This window comes from Oncorhynchus kisutch, linkage group LG22 (genome assembly GCF_002021735.2).
Source record: "Oncorhynchus kisutch isolate 150728-3 linkage group LG22, Okis_V2, whole genome shotgun sequence".
Taxonomy (NCBI): Eukaryota; Metazoa; Chordata; class Actinopteri; order Salmoniformes; family Salmonidae; genus Oncorhynchus; species Oncorhynchus kisutch.
Genome location: NC_034195.2, coordinates 2,780,075 through 2,797,988, shown reverse-complemented (window position 1 = coordinate 2,797,988; position 17,914 = coordinate 2,780,075). Strand labels below are relative to the sequence as shown.

At 39.3% G+C, this 17,914-nt stretch overlaps 1 long non-coding RNA gene across 1 annotated transcript; it reads left to right on the top strand.

Moving 5' to 3' along the window:
* Positions 1-1,545: 1,545 nt before the first annotated feature.
* Positions 1,546-15,570, top strand: LOC116356383 (uncharacterized). The gene is made up of 2 exons (XR_004204901.1): positions 1,546-1,696; positions 14,888-15,570. It is a non-coding gene; the product is annotated as an uncharacterized LOC116356383 (long non-coding RNA).
* Positions 15,571-17,914: the final 2,344 nt, after the last annotated feature.

Sequence of the window (17,914 nt, the reverse complement as noted above, 5' to 3'; positions counted from 1 at the left end):
TTCGACAATTATATGCATATTCCAGATTCTGGGCCTGAGAAATAGCCCGTTTCATTTGGGTACGTTTTTCATCCTAACATCAAAATACTGCCCCCTACACCCAAGAGGTTTTAAGAAATGTGGGAGACTCCCCAAACATATGAAAGGTGGTACTCTGTTCAGATGAGATTAATATTGAGCTTTTTGGCAATCAAGGAAAACGCTATGTCTGGCACAAACCCAACAGCTTTTATCACCCCGAGAACAACAGTGAATCATGGTGGTGGCAGTATCATGCTGTGGGGATGTTTTTCAATGGCAGGGACTGGGAAAATTGTCAGAATTGAAGAAATTATGGATGGAGCTAAATACAGGGAAATCATTGAGGGAAACCTGTTTCAGTCTTCTAGAGATTTGAGACTGGGATGGAGGTTCACCTTCTAGCAGGACAATGACCCTAAGCATACTGCTAAAGCAACACTCGAGTGGTTTAAGGGGAAACATTTAAATGTCTTGGAATGGTCTAGTCAAAGCCCAGACCTCAATCCAATTGAGAATCTGTGGTATGACTTAAAGATTGCTGTACAACAGCGGAACCCATCCAACTTGAAGGAGCTGGAGCAGTTTTGCCTTGAAGAATTGGCAAAAATCCCAGTGGCTAGATGTGCCAAGCTTATAGAGACATACCCCAAGAGACTTGCAGCTGTAATTGCTGGGAAAGGTGGCTCTACAAAGTATTGATTTGGGGATTTGGGGGGGGGGTGAATAGTTATGCATGCTCAAGTTTTCAGATTTTTTTGTCTTATTTCTTGTTTGTTTCACAACAATTTGTTGCTATTTTGCAAGGAGGAATGGGAAAAAAATTCAGTCTCTCGATGTGCAAAACTGATAGAGACATACCCCAAGCGACTTACAGCTGTAATCGCAGCAAAAGGTGGCGCTACAAAGTATTAACTTAAGGGGGCTGAATAATTTTGAACGCCCAATTTTTCAGTTTTTGATTTGTAAAAAAAGTTTGAAATATCCAATAAATGTCGTTCCACTTCATGATTATGTCCCACTTGTTGTTGATTCTTCACAAACAAATACAGTTTTATATCTTTATGTTTGAAGCCTGAAATGTGGCAAAAGGTCGCAAAGTTCAAGGGGACCGAATACTTTCGCAAGGCACTGTATATAGACTCCCCTTTTTTTCTACTGTGTTATTGACTTGTTAATTGTTTACTCCATGTGTAACTCTGTGTTGTCTGTTCACACTGCTATGCTTTATCTTGGCCAGGTCGCAGTTGCAAATGAGAACTTGTTCTCAACTAGCCTACCTGGTTAAATAAAGGTGAAATAAATTTTTTTTATAAAAATAGCACTGCACTAGAGAATGTTTCTATTGCTACAGTTGGGTTTATTTTGTTCACACATGAAAACTTTAATATATTGAACTATTGAACCCAAGTATACATTTTCATAGCACAAAAAAGTGTTTAAGCTAGCCAAGGAAAATGTAATACCACTCTTAATTTAGTATAGGATCCATGCTTCACTTCATCTCTATGCATATGACCAAACCAACTCTCCCTGTGATTTCAGGCCCTTTGACAACACACACAAAGACAGAAGGCATTTCCAGACAGACAGACAGCAAAAGTCAACCTCTTTTCAAGGACAGATAGGAGAGAAACAACAAACTGCAGATCCTGGCAGGCTAGAGCGACACAGCAAGGTACAGATGAGCTCCGTTTCCCCTCATTGTCATATGCATGATTACTCCTTTGTGATGGCAAATTGCACACTTGTTTTCTCTTCCGTAAAGATGTAACAGTATCCAATGAAATATTGAACACAGTCAAAAATGAACAGTGAATTCTCAGTGATGAACCTGTAGAGTTTCAATGTTAATTAACATATTAATGATCTCTGAAATGATTAGTGTATTCGGTCCCTGTCTAGTCAGCCTTAGTCAATAATAGAGGGGAGATTCAATCTTCATGTTTTCTTCAAAGGCAGTGGGATAAAATAAAAGTCTATATCACAGGTTGAATTATCCTTACCTCACTGTTTTGTCTCTTGAATTCCTCTTACAGATGTACAAGATGTCATGAATTATTCAATGCATACTTGCCCCAAAGGTGCATATGTTCAAAGTATTCACCTGGAAGCAATTATGAAACTTCCTTTTAACAGACAAAAATATGTATTTTACTAGAAGACCTGCTATCTGGAAATATATATGTACTATTTCGGGGCATAAAATTATAGTCTGTGCTACATATCCACTGTAGTCTGGCTCGGAGTCATGCAGTCATATGATGCTATGGCTGAAGAAAAAAGAAACACAAAAAGAAACCTTGTGTATGTGCTGTGTATTCATACATTTCTACCATGGTATCTTTGTTTGTAGTCTGCTTGTGGACATCTGTCAGTTAAATGTATGATTTACTGTTAACCTGTGATCCAGTGGGCACACTACGTCATTTCAATGTGGATAACAGGGTAATATTTGGTTGAGATGTTCATCAATAAGATTACAACCTATATTCACCCACTCAAAAATACAGCCAAAAGTTAGTTGAATTTCCAATGTGTTATCACTATGCTTTCAATCATCTAAAAGCACAACCACAATCCAATGGGTTTAGTTGTCACAGAAAAGTCTCACTGCACTTTCAACCATTTAAAAGCACAGCAAAGTTCAAATGGGAATTGTCATATTATTTATTTAAACAAATGATATAACTGTGCTTCATCTAATAGCAGAACCAAATGACCTGGATTGCAGTTGAGATTACATTAAAAGTACATGGTGCATGTGATCAATGCCGTTCGAGATTCTGTGAGATTATTACAGCAATTGTGAAGACCTCCACAGAGATGCAACAGCCCATACATGCTATCTTGAGCATCCACACTTTTTATGATCTTCATAAGAAGAAAAGTATAGTTCTAGTAACCTCAAAATGTGGCCATGTACTGTATGTGTTACTCATCTTAAGGTTGAATGTTACATTGGAAGTATGACTGAAAAAAGCTTCTGGATATCAGAAGAGTGATTACACTCCTCGAACATGACAAAGTTTTTTGTTAAATGAGTCCTACGCGAAGGTTATACTGCTTCACCAGGCCCAAAACCCAAAATTCGCTTGAAGAAAAGACAGAAATACAGGGAGCGGGGACCGGGTTGCCTTATGAGAATTCATCGGTGAGTGAGTAACCTGCCTCTAACATCCGTTCTCTTCCCGGAATCATTGGAAAATAAACTGGAAGATCTCCACTTGAGACTATTCTACCAACAGGACATCTAAAACGGTAATATCTTATGTTTCACCAAGTCGTGGCTGAATGACAACACAGATAATATTCAGTTGGCTGGATTTCTCTTTGGCAATAACAGCTGGTGCGCAATGTCTAATATTAAGGAGGTCTCGAGGTATTGCACCTCATGATAAACTGTAGACCACACTATTTACCAAATGAGTTTTCATCTATATTTTCGTTGCTGTTTATTTACCACCACATACCGATGCTGGAAATAAGACCACACTTAACAAACTGTATAAGGCCATAAGAAAACAAGAAAATGCTCACCCAGAAGCAGCGCGCCTAGTGGCAGAGGACATTCATGCAGGCAAACTGAAATCCGTTTTAGCTCATTTCTACCAGCATGTCACATGTGCAACCGGAGGCAATAAAACTCTAGACCACCTTTACTCCGCAAACAGAGACACATACAAAGCCCTCCGTTATCCTCCATTTGGCAAATATGACCATAATTCTGAAACAATGAATTCAAACGCATGATGTAACTTTAGTTAGAGAGCCAGACGGCTAACGTTAGCTAGCTAGCTAACAGTACACTTTAACTTGAAATTAAAATACTTTGCCAAAATTAGAATGGAGTCTTTTGTTAAGACATGTAGCTAGCTAGCTAAACAATGGAGCATAATCACAACTCATGACGTTACTACCCTGCATGAATCTGCAGCTAACCAACCAGGTTCTATGGCTATAACTAGTTAAGCAAATGTGTCTGAGATACGAAGAATAAGATCATACGCATACACAAGATCATACACAACGTTAGCTAACTAAGAGTACACTTGAACTGAACCCACCTTCTGTCAAAATTAGAAAAGTGTAATATCAGAAAATCTTATCAGTATACATCATGTTTGGATGCATCTCCTGTCCGATGCCATGCATGGTTGCCTTAGTTTGACTATGTAATCCAGACTGGTGTTTTCTCTATCTCCTTAGCTATCGTACTCAAATTCTACTGATTTCAAAACTCAGTCCTCCAGAAAGTGGAAAGCATACACATAACATTTGCTTGCGAGCTAACTGTACACTAACTTGACATTAGGTTTATGCAGTTTGACTACGTGATAAAAAAAATGTTTAAAGCCACAATCAACAAGATTACCTAAACATACTGACCAGCTCCAATAGACAGATTCGTGCTATATGGCAAACCAATCCAAACTCATCTCTCTGCATGTCCAGCCCACTCATAATCTCAGCCAATCATGGCTAGCGGGAAGGTTGCTGCTATTTCTGTGGCTAAACCAGCTAGGCTCGTAATTTAACAATTTTCTTAGTATTTTCAGATGACATGAAAGTTCACATGTTTGCATTTCTGCCACACAAAAAAGCATTTTGATAAAAAAAAAAAAAAAAACGTTCAAAGAGACATGAATCCAACATATCATTAGTTAGCTTGTCAACAAGTTAATGGGCTATTTATTGCATTTCAAAAGGGATATTAAATTGTGAATTAAAGCATCTGCAAAATGCATTATACAGTACCAGTCAAATGTTTAGCTTCACCTACGTTTTTTTCTTGGTGGGGCATATTATTCTGTTTTAACTCCTGAATCACTATGAATAATGTAAAAACAAATAAAGGAATCCTGTGATCCAATATGTTATGAGTTCAAATTAAGTAAGGGCATGTTGACCCTTTAGCTCAGTGCGGATGTTGCCTGTAATCCATTGCTTCTGGTTGGGGTATGTACGTATGGTCACTTTTGGGACAATCATCGATGCATTTATTGATGAATCCAGTGACTGATGTGGTGTACTCCTCAATGCCATCTGAAGAATCCCGGGAACACATTCCATTCTGTGCTAGCAAAACAGTCCTGTAGCTTAGCATCTGATTCATCTGACCACTTTCTTATTGACCGAGTCACTGGTGCTTCCTTCTTTAGTTTTTGTTAGCAGGAATCAGTAGGATATAATTATGTTCAGATTTGGAGGGAGAGCTTTGTACACGTCTCTGTGTGTGGAGTAAAGGTGGCCTCGATTGTTTTCCCTCTGGTTGCACGTTTAACATGCTGGTAGAAATGAGGTAAAACGGATTTCAGTTTTCCTGCCTTAAAACTTCTGGCCACTAGGAGCGCCTCCTCTGGGTGAGCGTTTTTCTGTTTACTTATGGCTGTATACAGCTCATTGAGTGTGGTCTTAGTGCCAGCATCAGTTTGTGGTGGAAAATAGACAGCTATGAAAACTTTCTTTGTAAATAGTGTGGTCTACAGCTTATCAGGTGAGCAAAACCTTGAGACTTCCTTAGACATTGTGCACCAGCTGTTGTTTACAAATATACATAGACCGTCACCCCTTGTCTTACCAGAGGCTGCTGTTCTATCCTGACGAAAAGCTTCAAACCTGCCAGCTGTATGTTATCCATGTTGTCGTTGAGCCACGACTTGTGGAAACATAAGTTATTACAGTTTTTAATATTCCGTTGGTAGGGTATACGTGATCTCGTTCGTCTATTTTATTATCAATTGATTGTACGTTGGCTAATAGGACGATGGTAATTGTAGATTACTCTCTCGGCAATGAATCCTAACAAGGCACCCGAATCTTCATCCACGATACCTCCTTCTCTTTCTCCTGCGAATTACGGGGATGAGGGCCTTGTCAGGCATATGAAGTAAATCATTCCCGCCCGACTCGTTGAAGAAAAACTATTCCTCCAGTATGGGGTGAGTTTTCGCTGTCCTGATATCTAGAAGCTCTTTTCGGTCATAAGAAACAGTATGTATAAAATAATGTGAAAAAACATGGACAATTGGTTACGGGATCGTAAAACGGCAGCCATCTCCTTCAGCACCATTTCGGATCCTTTGAGGAATGGTGTTTTCCCGCTAATTGATTTTGTAACATTCACGCTTATAGGCTACTGCCATGTGCACATTGCTGTGTATATCAACATTTTAAGTTGCATCAGACTCATTGTTTAAAAAAATAATAATAATTGATGCCAGTGGTTGTATTTATTTGGTATCTATTGCATTCCACAAATGTCCCAGACTATGTTTGGAATATTTATTTCTCGTACAGAACAGGTCAACTTTTGTACTTTGGGGATAGTAGATTGACATAGGCTAGTGATTTTGCAGTTCATATGGCCTACTCATCTTGTAGGCTGAGGATAAGTAAATGTGGAAAGTTCTTCCAATATCTTCAATATGCGCCTCAGAATTTGATAAGGACACGTGCAGTTGCATCCCCGATCTGTGTATTCACTTGTAGCCTGTGAGAAGGACCTGAGATGCTTGCGAGAAGGACCCGATCTGGGTCTGTGTCAGTGGCTTGTAGCCTATGCGTGGAAACCAGTGTGTTTTTGTTAATTAACGGTCAATTACCATGGAACTGACAGTTATAGGTTTGACAATCACTGGCTGACAAAGTTTCATGACTGCCACAGCCCTACTTATGGAACAAACTGTTAATAAAAATTCCTGTAAATAAGTCAAACTGAATTTTGTTAGTAAATATACAACAACAAACTATATTCAGGAAGTACACAGAAATGATCATTATAATTAAATTATTTTCCATGCTGGAAATTACAAAGTAGAATTTTTTCTACTTTTAGAATTGACTGGAGTTTAAATGGAATTTACCTCAACATTGGTTAGCACACTTGGGACACAACCACACCTGGGATTTGACCTCATAGCATCTTGGATGCATTCAATAACCTCTGGATTTGAGGCACACTGTCTGTAGCATTTCCATACACATTCAATACCTATAATATATCTCTGCACTTAGCAAAAGTGTGCCATCTGCACTGCTATTTTAGTTATCAGTGATTACACTTACTTGTTTCAGCAATTTGAAGGTTTTCAGTATAGTTGTCTCATGTTGGTGGGGCATATTATTCTGCTTTACTGTTACACCTGAATCACTATAATAAATATAATAGTTTTCTTGAGTGGTGGTGTAGCAGGACGATCGGAATGCAGTGAACCAAAATGATGTGAGTTGGACATGTTGAAAATAATTGTGTAAATTAACATACACAATGAATTCAGGTGTGTCAAAAATGTATGTTGAAAACAGGGCATCACCTGTGAAATCTGGTGAAAATTTTAATCCACGTGTAAAAGTTTAAGCAATCAAATATGATCAAGTGTTCCAAATACACATGATTTCACATGTGAAAATCCAAATTTGAAACTTAATGTGAAATTCATCAAGTGAACTGTCCAAAAACACATGGTTTCATGTGGAAAATGTCACACGTGAAGGTTTCCTAAAACACATGATGTTTCTTCCAGCAACATCAATGGCAGCAAAAGACGATTAAAGATTACTTCATAATTATCAGCTAGATATGGGAATCTTAATAGTCTTAATAGTCTTAATAGTCCAGCTAACCAGATAGTTTAACAAGCAAAAATAACCTATAACGAATATTATGGATGATGGATGTCAATTTGTTGTGGGTAGCTAGCTAACAATTCTTTGTGGCTATCTCATTAGCTAACAGTACTAGTAGCTAGCCAGTTAGCTCTACTGACTTATTACGGGCTTACGATCTATGGTACATAGGCAGGTAAACATGACAAAATTAACACAGCATGTATTAACATAAAGATTAAATATTATACTCAGGCAAAATATGAGATGTGACATATGGCGGCGACAGACATGGCAGCTCCTAAGCAACTTTGCAATATTATGTTTTTTGGTGTGTTATTTCTCTCAAATATATTTACAGTACCCGTCAAAAGTCTGGACACACCTACTCATTCAATTTTTTTTTTTACTATTTTCTATATTGTAGAATAATATTGAAGACCCAATCCCGTTAACCTCTTGAAGCTAGGGGGCACTATTTTCATGTTTGGAAAAATAACGTTTCCAAAGTAAACGGCCTATTTCTCAGGACCAGATGCTAAAATATGCATACAATTGAAAGCTTAGGATAGAAAACACAAAAATATTGTCTGTGAGTATAACAGAACTGATATTGCAGGCGGAAGCCTGAGAAAAATCCAATCAGGAAATGACTCTTATTTTGAAACCCCTGTATTTCTATGCATCCCTATTGCCCATTGAAAGGGATATCAACCAGATTCCTTTTTCTATGGCTTCCCTAATGGGTCTACAGCCACTAGATATAGTTTCAGGCTTTTATTTTGAAAAAGGAGTGTGAACGACAACATTGCGTCAGTGGTCAGGTGGTGGCTCTCAGAGTGATTTGTGCGTAATAGACAAAGGTGGCCATTGTTCCTCTCACTCCTACTGAAAACCCAATTATCCCGGGTTGATATACACTGCACAAAAAAATAAAGGGAACACTTAAACAACACAATGTAACTCCAAGTCAATCTGTCCACTTAGGAAGCAACACTGATTGACAATAAATTTCACATGCTGTTGTGCAAATGGGATAGACAACAGGTGGAAATTATAGGCATTTAGCAAGACACCCCCAATAAAGGAGTGGTTCTGCAGGTGGTGACCAGACCACTTCTCAGTTCCTATGCTTCCTGGCTGATGTTTTGGTCACTTTTGAATGCTGGCTGAATGAATGAGGCGCTACCAGGAGACAGGCCAGTACATCAGGAGACGTGGAGGAGGCCGTAGGAGGGCAACAACCCAGCAGCAGGACCGCTACCTCCGCCTTTGTGCAAGGAGGAGCAGGAGGAGCACTACCAGAGCCCTGCAAAATTACCTCCAGCAGGCCACAAATGTGCATGTGTCTGCTCAAACGGTCAGAAACAGACTCCATGAGGGTGGTATGAGGTCCCAACATCCTTAGGTGGGGGTTGTGCTTACAGCCCAACACCGTGCAGGACGTTTGACATTTGCCAGAGAACACCAAGATTGGCAAATTCGCCACTGGCGCCCTGTGCTCTTCACAGATGAAAGCAGGTTCACATTGAGCACGTGACAGACGTGACAGTCTGGAGACGCCGTGGAGAACGTTCTGCTGCCTGCAACATCCTCCAGCATGACCGGTTTGGCGGTGGGTCAGTCATGGTGTGGGGTGGCATTTCCTAGGGGGGGGCGCACAGCCCTCCATGTGCTCGCCAGAGGTAGCCTGACTGCCATTAGGTACCGAGATGAGATCCTCAGACCCCTTGGGAGACCATATGCTGGTGCGGTTGGCCCTGGGTTCCTCCTAATGCCAGACAGTGCTAGACCTCATGTGGCTGGAGTGTGTCAGCAGTTCCTGCAAGAGGAAGGCATTGATGCTATGGACTGGCCCGCCCGTTCCCCAGACCTGAATCCAATTGAGCACATCTGGGGCATCATGTCTCGCTCCATTCACCAACGCCACGTTGCACCACAGACTGTCCAGGAGTTGGAGGATACTTTAGTCCAGGTCTGGGAGGAGATTCCTCAGGAGACCATCCACCACCTCATCAGGAGCATGCCCAGGCATTGTAGGGAGGTCATACAGGCACGTGGAGGCCACACACACTACTGAGCCTCATTTTGAATTGTTTTAAGGACATTACATCAAAGTTGGATCAGCCTATAGTGTGGTTTTCCACTTTAATTTTGAGTGAGACTCCAAATCCAGACCTCCATGGGTTGATAATTTTTGTGTGATTTTGTTGTCAGCAACTATGTAAAGAAAAAAGTATTTAATAAGAATATTTCATTCATTCAGATCTAGGATGTGTTATTTTAGTGTTCCCTTCATTTTCTTGAGCAGTGTATTATTGAATAGATATTTGAAAAACACCTTAAGGATTGATTATAAAAAACGTTTGCCATGTTTCTGTCGATATTATGGATCTAATTTGGAGTTTTTTTCGGTGTTGTCGTGACCGCAATTTCTGTTGGATTTCTCAACAAAACGTGGACAAGAAACGGAGGTATTTCAGCTATAAAAATAATCTTTATGGAACAAAATGAACATTTGCTGTCTAACTGGGTGTCTCGTGAGTGAAAACATCCGAAGCTCATCAAAGGTAAATGATTTAATTTTGATTGCTTGTCTTATTTTCGTGACCAAGCTTCCTGCTTCTAGCTGGACATAATGCTATGCTAGGCTATCGATAAACTTACACAAACACTTGTCTTGCTTTGGCTGTAAAGCATAATTTCAAAATCTGAGATGACAGGGTGATTAACAAAAGGCTAAGCTGTGTTTCACTATATTTCACTTGTGATTTCATGAATATTAATATTTTCTAGTAAGATTTTTTGTAGTTGATGACAATTCTACCAGATCCGGGAGGGGTAGTTCTAAGAAGTGAACGGGATTGATTTGACAACACCCAGGGAAATAGCAGCGCGCCAAATTCAAAAGCAGAAATACTCATAATAATAATTCATAAATCATACAAGTGTTATACACCGGTTTAAAGATGAACTTCTTGTTAACTTTTTATGGCTGCAGGGGCAGTATTGAGTAGCTTGGATGAAAAGGTGCCCATTGTAAATGGCCAGCTCCTCAGTCTCAGTTGCTAATATATGCATAGTATTATTAGTATTGGATGGAAAACACTCTAAAGATTCAAACTGTCAAAATATTGTCTGTGAGTATAACAGAACTGATATTAGAGGCTAAACCCTGAGGAAAATCAAAACAGGAAGTGGCTTCTATTTTGAAAATTCCATGTTCCATAACCTCCCTTTGCTGGATTTTTCCTATCGCTTCCTCAAGGTGTCAACAGTCTTCAGACATAGTTTCAGGATTTTATTTAGAAAAATGAGCCAGAACGATAACATCGCATCAGGTGGTCACATGAGTTTTGCTCGCGCAACAGAGTATGGATATGTATTGCTTTTCCCTCTCCTACTGTGAAAGACATTTGTGGTTGATATATATCGACATCCAGTGGAAGCGATAGGAACTGCAAGCAAGTGCCTTAGAAATCTAGATTCCCATTGAAAACCCATTGAAAAGAGAGTGACCTCAAAAAAAAATCCTGGATGGTTTGTCCTCGGGGTTTCGCCTGCCAAATAAGTTATATTGTACTCAGACATCATTCAAACAGTTTTAACTTCAGAGTGTTTTCTATCCAAATCTATTAATAATATGCATATCCTAGCTTCTGGGCCCGAGTAGCAGGCAGTTTACTTTGGGCACACTTTTCATCCGGACGTGAAAATAGTGCCCCCTAGCCTTAAGTAGTTTTTATTAAACAAATCAAAATATATTTTAGATTCTTCAAAGTAGCCACCCTTTCCCTTGATGAGTTGGCTGGATGTACTTTGGGTGGTGGACCATTCTTGATACATACAGGAAACTGTTGAGGGTGAAAAACCCAGCAGTGTTGCAGTTCTTGACACACTCAAACAGGTGCGCCCTCCACCTTCTGCCATACCCCATAACAGGTTAACATGTTAAATCTTTTGTCTTGCCCATACACAATCATGTCTCAATTGTCTCAGACCTTAAAAATTCTTCTTAAACCTCTCTCCTCCCCTTCATCTAGACTGATTGAATTGATGGAAGTGGATTTAGCAAGTGACATCAATAAGGGATCATAGCTTTCACTTGGATTCACCTGGTCAGTCTATATCATGGAAAGAGTTTTACTACGCTCAGTATATCTGGGGAAGCGTATGAAACAATTTCTAGAGTGTTGACTTTCCAAGAGCACAGTGGTCTCCATCATTGGGAAATGGAAAACATACGGAACTAACCAGACTCTGTCTAGAGCTGGACATCCGACCAAACTGAGCAACTGGGGAGGAAGGCAAGAACCCATTGACTACTCTGAGAAAACTACAGAGTTCCTTGGCTGAGATTGGCGAACCTGCCAGAAGGACAACAATATTTACAGCACTTCACCAATCTGGGCTTTCTGGGAGAGAGCCAAGACAGAAGCCACTCCTGAGAAAAAGGGACATCACAACACACCTGGAGTTTGCAAAATGGCACGTGAATGACTCTGAGATGATAAGGCAAAAGACTTTGTGGTCTGATGAGACAAAAATGTAACTCTTCGGCCTGAATGCAAAGCTCTATGGATGGAGAAATCTAAGCACAACTCATCATCCGTCTAACACCATCCCTACTATGAAGCATAGTGGTGGCAGCATCATGCTATAGGTATGCTTATCAGCAGCAGGGAGTGGGAGACAGGTAAGGATAGAGGGAACAATGAATGGAGCCAAATATAGGCAAATCTTTGGTGAGAACCTGCTAGAGTGCAAACGACCTTAGACTGGGGCACAGATTTACATTCCAACAGGACAATGATTCCAAGCATACAGCCAAAGCAATCCTGGAATGGTTTAAGAACAAGAATGTGAAAGTCCTTCCCAGACTTGAATCCCATTGAATATCTGTGAAAATAATTGAAGATTACTGTTCACCACTGCTCCCAATCTAACTCCACAGAGCTTTAAAAAAAATCTAAACACATAGACACATTGGGGAAGACACCCTGGTTCCCGTTTTTACAGTATTTGGTATGACTCAGACAGTGATCAAACTACAAGGCCAATGAGTTGGTCATAATAAATACCGTAAGTTAACTTAATACCTGTGGTTTCAACGAGAGGGTGTGATGCAAGGGGACACTTTTTTCATTATTGAAGTATCAGTCATCAATGTAGCTAGAAATCAAATTATTTAAACTAAGCACTGGCCACCATATCCTCTATATCAGGATAATGGTGTATTTTTAGTGTGGGGACATTGACTTATGCTGCCACTCCAATCCATTTTGCCATAGGCATACCTCAGTTAATTTGCTTTGTGAAAACCCTGAGAGCATGTAGGGAAGAAATCTTGCTTCACTTTGTAATTTCCTCTATGATTTTGTATAATTGTATGCATAACCAAATCACTTGAGTGCAATGTGGAGCCCCACACTATCTTTGGTACATTAGGGCTGTTGCAAATCGCAGTGAATTTGGAACAACCCTGATTACATTTAAAAGCTTTATCTGTGTATGGAGAAGATCCGTCACACTCTTTAACTCCTGTAATGTTGGGTCATCATAGGACTTAACACAACTGTGGCAGGGCTGGTATTTAATTGAATTAAGGCTCAGTCAGACAGTGAGGTCTGCCTCACGCCACAGTATTCTCCAAGTCATTTACATATTTTGCGTGTCTAATCTCGACCTGAGAAACAGCTTGGCATCTTAAGAGAGAGGTTCATTCACTGAAATGAACCTCACACAGTCAGAGAATAAAGAACATTCAATCCCTTGATCAAATGAAGAAAGAGCTCTAACTCAAACAGATGGTAGGAAGTTGGCAGTTTTTTTTCCACTGTGCAATTTCATATACAGAATTTAATACATGTATATGGAGTTAATATTGTAACACGTTTGCGTCTCAGAGAGAGAGAGCACCACATTGTAAATGTACAGCAGTGGTGTAAAGTACTTCAGTACTTTTTTGGTGGGTATCTGTGTTTTACTTTACTTTTTCTATTTTTCATAAAAATGTTGTATTTCTTTTTTTACCCCTTTTTCTCCACAATTTCGTGGCATCCAAATGGTAGTTTACAGTCTTGCAACTCCTGTATGGACTCGGGAGAGGTGAAGGTCGAGAGCCGTGCGTCCTCCGTTCTTGACACAATGCCCACTTAACCCGGAAGCCAGCCGCACCAATGTGTCGGAGGAAACACCGTACACCTAGCTACCGTGTCAGCGTGCACTGCCCCCGGCCTAGGAGTTGCTAGTGCGCGATGGGACAAGGACATCCCTACCGGCCAAACCCTCCCCTAAACCAGACGACGCTGGGCCAATTGTGCGCTGCCCCATGGGTGTCCCGGTCACGGCCGGCTGAGACAGAGCCTGGTCTCAAACCCAGAATCTCTAGTTGCACAGCTAGTACTGCGATGCAGTGCCTTAGACAACTGCATTTTACTGGGTGACTTTCACTTTTATTTGAGTAACTTTCTATTAAGTTATCTTTACTTTTTTATGATAATTGGGTACCCACCACTGATGTACAGTATCTGCAAGTTAGAAATATTGGGGAGTAGTCAAATAGTAATTTCACTACAATTTGCAGTAGCTTGGTGGTAGTTGAACTAAAATCACATCTAAGTATTCTTTCCATGTAGAGGTGTAGGTAACTACTGGAACTACAAAATGACACAATACATTATTTACCAATTAATTTTCTATGGGACACAAAATAATGTGAAACACAATCAAAACGAATTCAAAATGCATCCACCGAGTTTGTAGTGTAACAGCTTCATGTAGTCATTGTATGCTATAGTAATATGGGACCAATTACTAATTATTAATTAATTAATTATTACTTTTGAGTACTTTATCTATAAGAATCTTGAGGGGTGTCAATAATTTTATCTTTTTGAGAGAAAAAATGTATTACCTGTTAAATGAAATCTCTTTCTTTAAACAGTTTTCTTAGTATAAAATAAATAAATAAATGTTGCATACAATAGTATAGCTCAGTATATGAATTATGCATTTTTATGCAGTCATTATTGCTCATCTTTATCAAGGGCGCCATTCATTTTGGATCTCTCTGCAGATGTAACATGCTGCATGCATTGAGTTGCCTGAATTGATGGGATGGCCATTTTATTGATGGTGGCCGTCACCATCAACACATTGCTGACACAAGCAGAAGAGCTCTCATTGCAGAGCCAGATGTAGAGTGTCGTTATGGTTTCTCTGCTCCCCTGATGGCTGTTGTGTTTCTATCGATTCTCAGGTCTCCTGACAATGGCGAGGAAAGACTCTCCGGAAAGAGATGATGGTGTGTGAGCTGCTTCCCATGGTCAATCGCCTGTGTGGATCATACGTTGTCTTATCATCAGCTGTCCGTCCATTGTCCTGTGCAACAGAGTGAAACCACATCAAATCTATGGTGCCAAAGGCCCGGACTCCGAATGCAGGAGCTGGAGCTAAACATCGAACCGATGGACTCTGCAATACTGTATTATTCTGTGGGAGACCAAACTTATTTTTCAGTGGGTCGTCTTGAAGTGGGTCGTCTTGAACTTCTGGATATGACCCAGGACGAGATTCTCTTTTGGAGTTTACACTTGGCAACTCCTCTGCAGTGTTTTTACAGAATACAGACCAAAGTTAAAGACCATGTTATGGAGGACACAGTGGACTATGGGATAAGGGGTTTAGAGACTTATTAAAGTTGATAAAACATGCAATCCTGTATTCCCACTTACACTTTGATAGACATACCCACAAATGTACCCACGGTGACTTATTTCGCAGAGTAATTGTGTACAAATTAATGACAATAATTGGAAGGCAAAAGAAATAAGTCAAAGGACATTGTGTAATTTGTCAATGACATTTATTTTAGACTACTAAACTGTACTTGTGTACTCACTGCTCTATTTTGAACATTAATTAAATCAGATTTACATTTTCCATTGCTATATTTTGAAAATTTGCAGTCAGCATGGCTGGTTATAGTGAAACAAGCAAATCATTTCTCACCAGGAAAGAAGAGGAGGAAAAGAGTAAATCCGTCATATCTGTTTGGGGGAAGGAAACATTACATGTATTTTCAAAAGCCTAAAGTTATATATTTAACAGTTTTATATGTTGTATCTTTGTAGAAAACCTTATTTAGCACTGGAACTGTGGTCACATTGCCAATCATAAACTGTGCATACACAATGAGCTATGTCCTTAAGCTACTGGTCTGTCTTGTTCATTTGAACAAAGTCAAGTGGCTCTGCCTTTCCATTCTGTTGAATTATTTTTTTATCATAAAATCAACTATTTAACATGAAATGAGGTGGAAATTACAATATTAAAGCAACCAGACAATAGTACAGAACCCGTTTATGAAGAAAGGTTATATTTTCTAAATTTGTAGCCCACAGTTACCTTTGAAAATCTTGCACAATTTCAGGTTTTAATTTTCAAACCACCTTTACTACTTTAAACAACCAAGCTACTGCCATATTTAATGGAAGGGGGAGACACAACGAGACATTTCATGATTTTCAAACTGGTGACTACAGAGTTTGCAACTAAAGCTCAGAAAGTTATAACTTTATGTACATTTCAGCAAGTTAACTTTACGGGGAGCTCTTGAGCTAGTAAGCTTTGACACCGCTGGATAAGCTACCACCAACATGCTGTTTTGCTGTTCAGAAGAAACACCCCTGAAGGTAGTGACCGTGTGAGCACCATTTTAGCAGTGCAAACCTTGTGTTGGGATTATGCCACAGCAGTTCAGAGTATTCTTCTTTGATCAGAATTTGTTCAATATTAGCAACAAATACAAATAATATTTGGGTCAATTTTATTAGAGAGATATATATCATTTGAATAGGTAAACGTTGATTTACATCATCCTACAGTATGCACCAGGCGAAAATGGATGTAATTAATTGTTTCCTCATTATTTTAACTGACATAATCCGGTTGCATCGATGTGGCTGGCTGGTAGAATGTGCAAAAATGTGTGTGTCTCAATAACATACAGTACATCGTATGCATGGTATACGTTCGCAATATTTCCTTCTTAAAGATTTTAAGGCTGGAAGAACACTTGAACAACAATTCATGAGCATAGTATTCTGTTCTCAAATGGCCATTTAAAGGGAGGTTGAACAGACTGATTTCTCCTCTGTTTTCTTCATCATCGTTAAGAGCAGTATGATTTGACGTGGGTGTGTTATGTTCTCTATACAATGTGCAAGTGACGCGTCAATGTTACTTCTGCTAAGAATGAGCCTCAATTTTGCATCATCAAAGGCATGAAAACATGTCCGTTTAATATATATAAAATTGTATAGGTGTTTCTGAGTGAATTAACTTACCATATGCCGTTTTTTCAAAGTATTTCATTAGAAGCACACACATGAACTATAAATATTTCTACAAATCTGTCTTAGTTTTTTTTGTAAATGCTGGCTGGAAACATTCAGTTAAAAAAACCTGACTAATATAATTTAAAAAACACATAAAATGGCCTGTAACTAACAACTTCTGACCGTTCTGTAAGTCCTCAGCTCGATATGGGAAAGCTCCGGAATGTTATACAGCAGGAGATTTCTCTAACTTTCTGCGACTTGTCTTATTTCTTGAGTGTCAAATATTTTTTGATAAAGGCATCCGGTACAAATATTAATATTATTTTACATACAGTCAGGTCCAAAATTATTGGCACCCTTGATAAAGATGAGCAAAAAAGACTATAAAATAAATAATTCAAATACTGAGCTATATTGTATGCTCAAACAAATGGGACAATTATATTATGTTATCCTAATACAATTGCTCAGAGAAATATCTTTTTTTTAACAAAACAAGATATGTTTAAATGTCTGTGCTTATGTACAGCCCTCTTCAATTCAAACCACAGGTTTTCAATGGGGTTGAAGTCCGGAGACTGAGATGGCCATTGCGAAATGTTGATTTTGTGGTCAATTAACTATTTCTTTGATGTGTGCTTGCTGGAAGAACCATTTGACAGTTGTGTTTGTGATGCTATCGCTAGCTCACGAATGTGAGGATTTTAAATGTTTTAAAAAACCAAAGCTGTTAATTAATAACAAGTCTTGTTCTTTCAACATAACATTGGAGACAATGTATTGTATCAATATCTCGTCCGTTGTCTCATGTCAATCAAACATGTCCAAAGGCTGTGCATGCTAATGACAATTGTGTACTTCTGCTGTCTGTAGAGAAATGAGCGGGTTGTAGGTTGATTCTGCTGCTACGATTGGATAGGGTGTAGCTGTGCAGCATGCTCAGA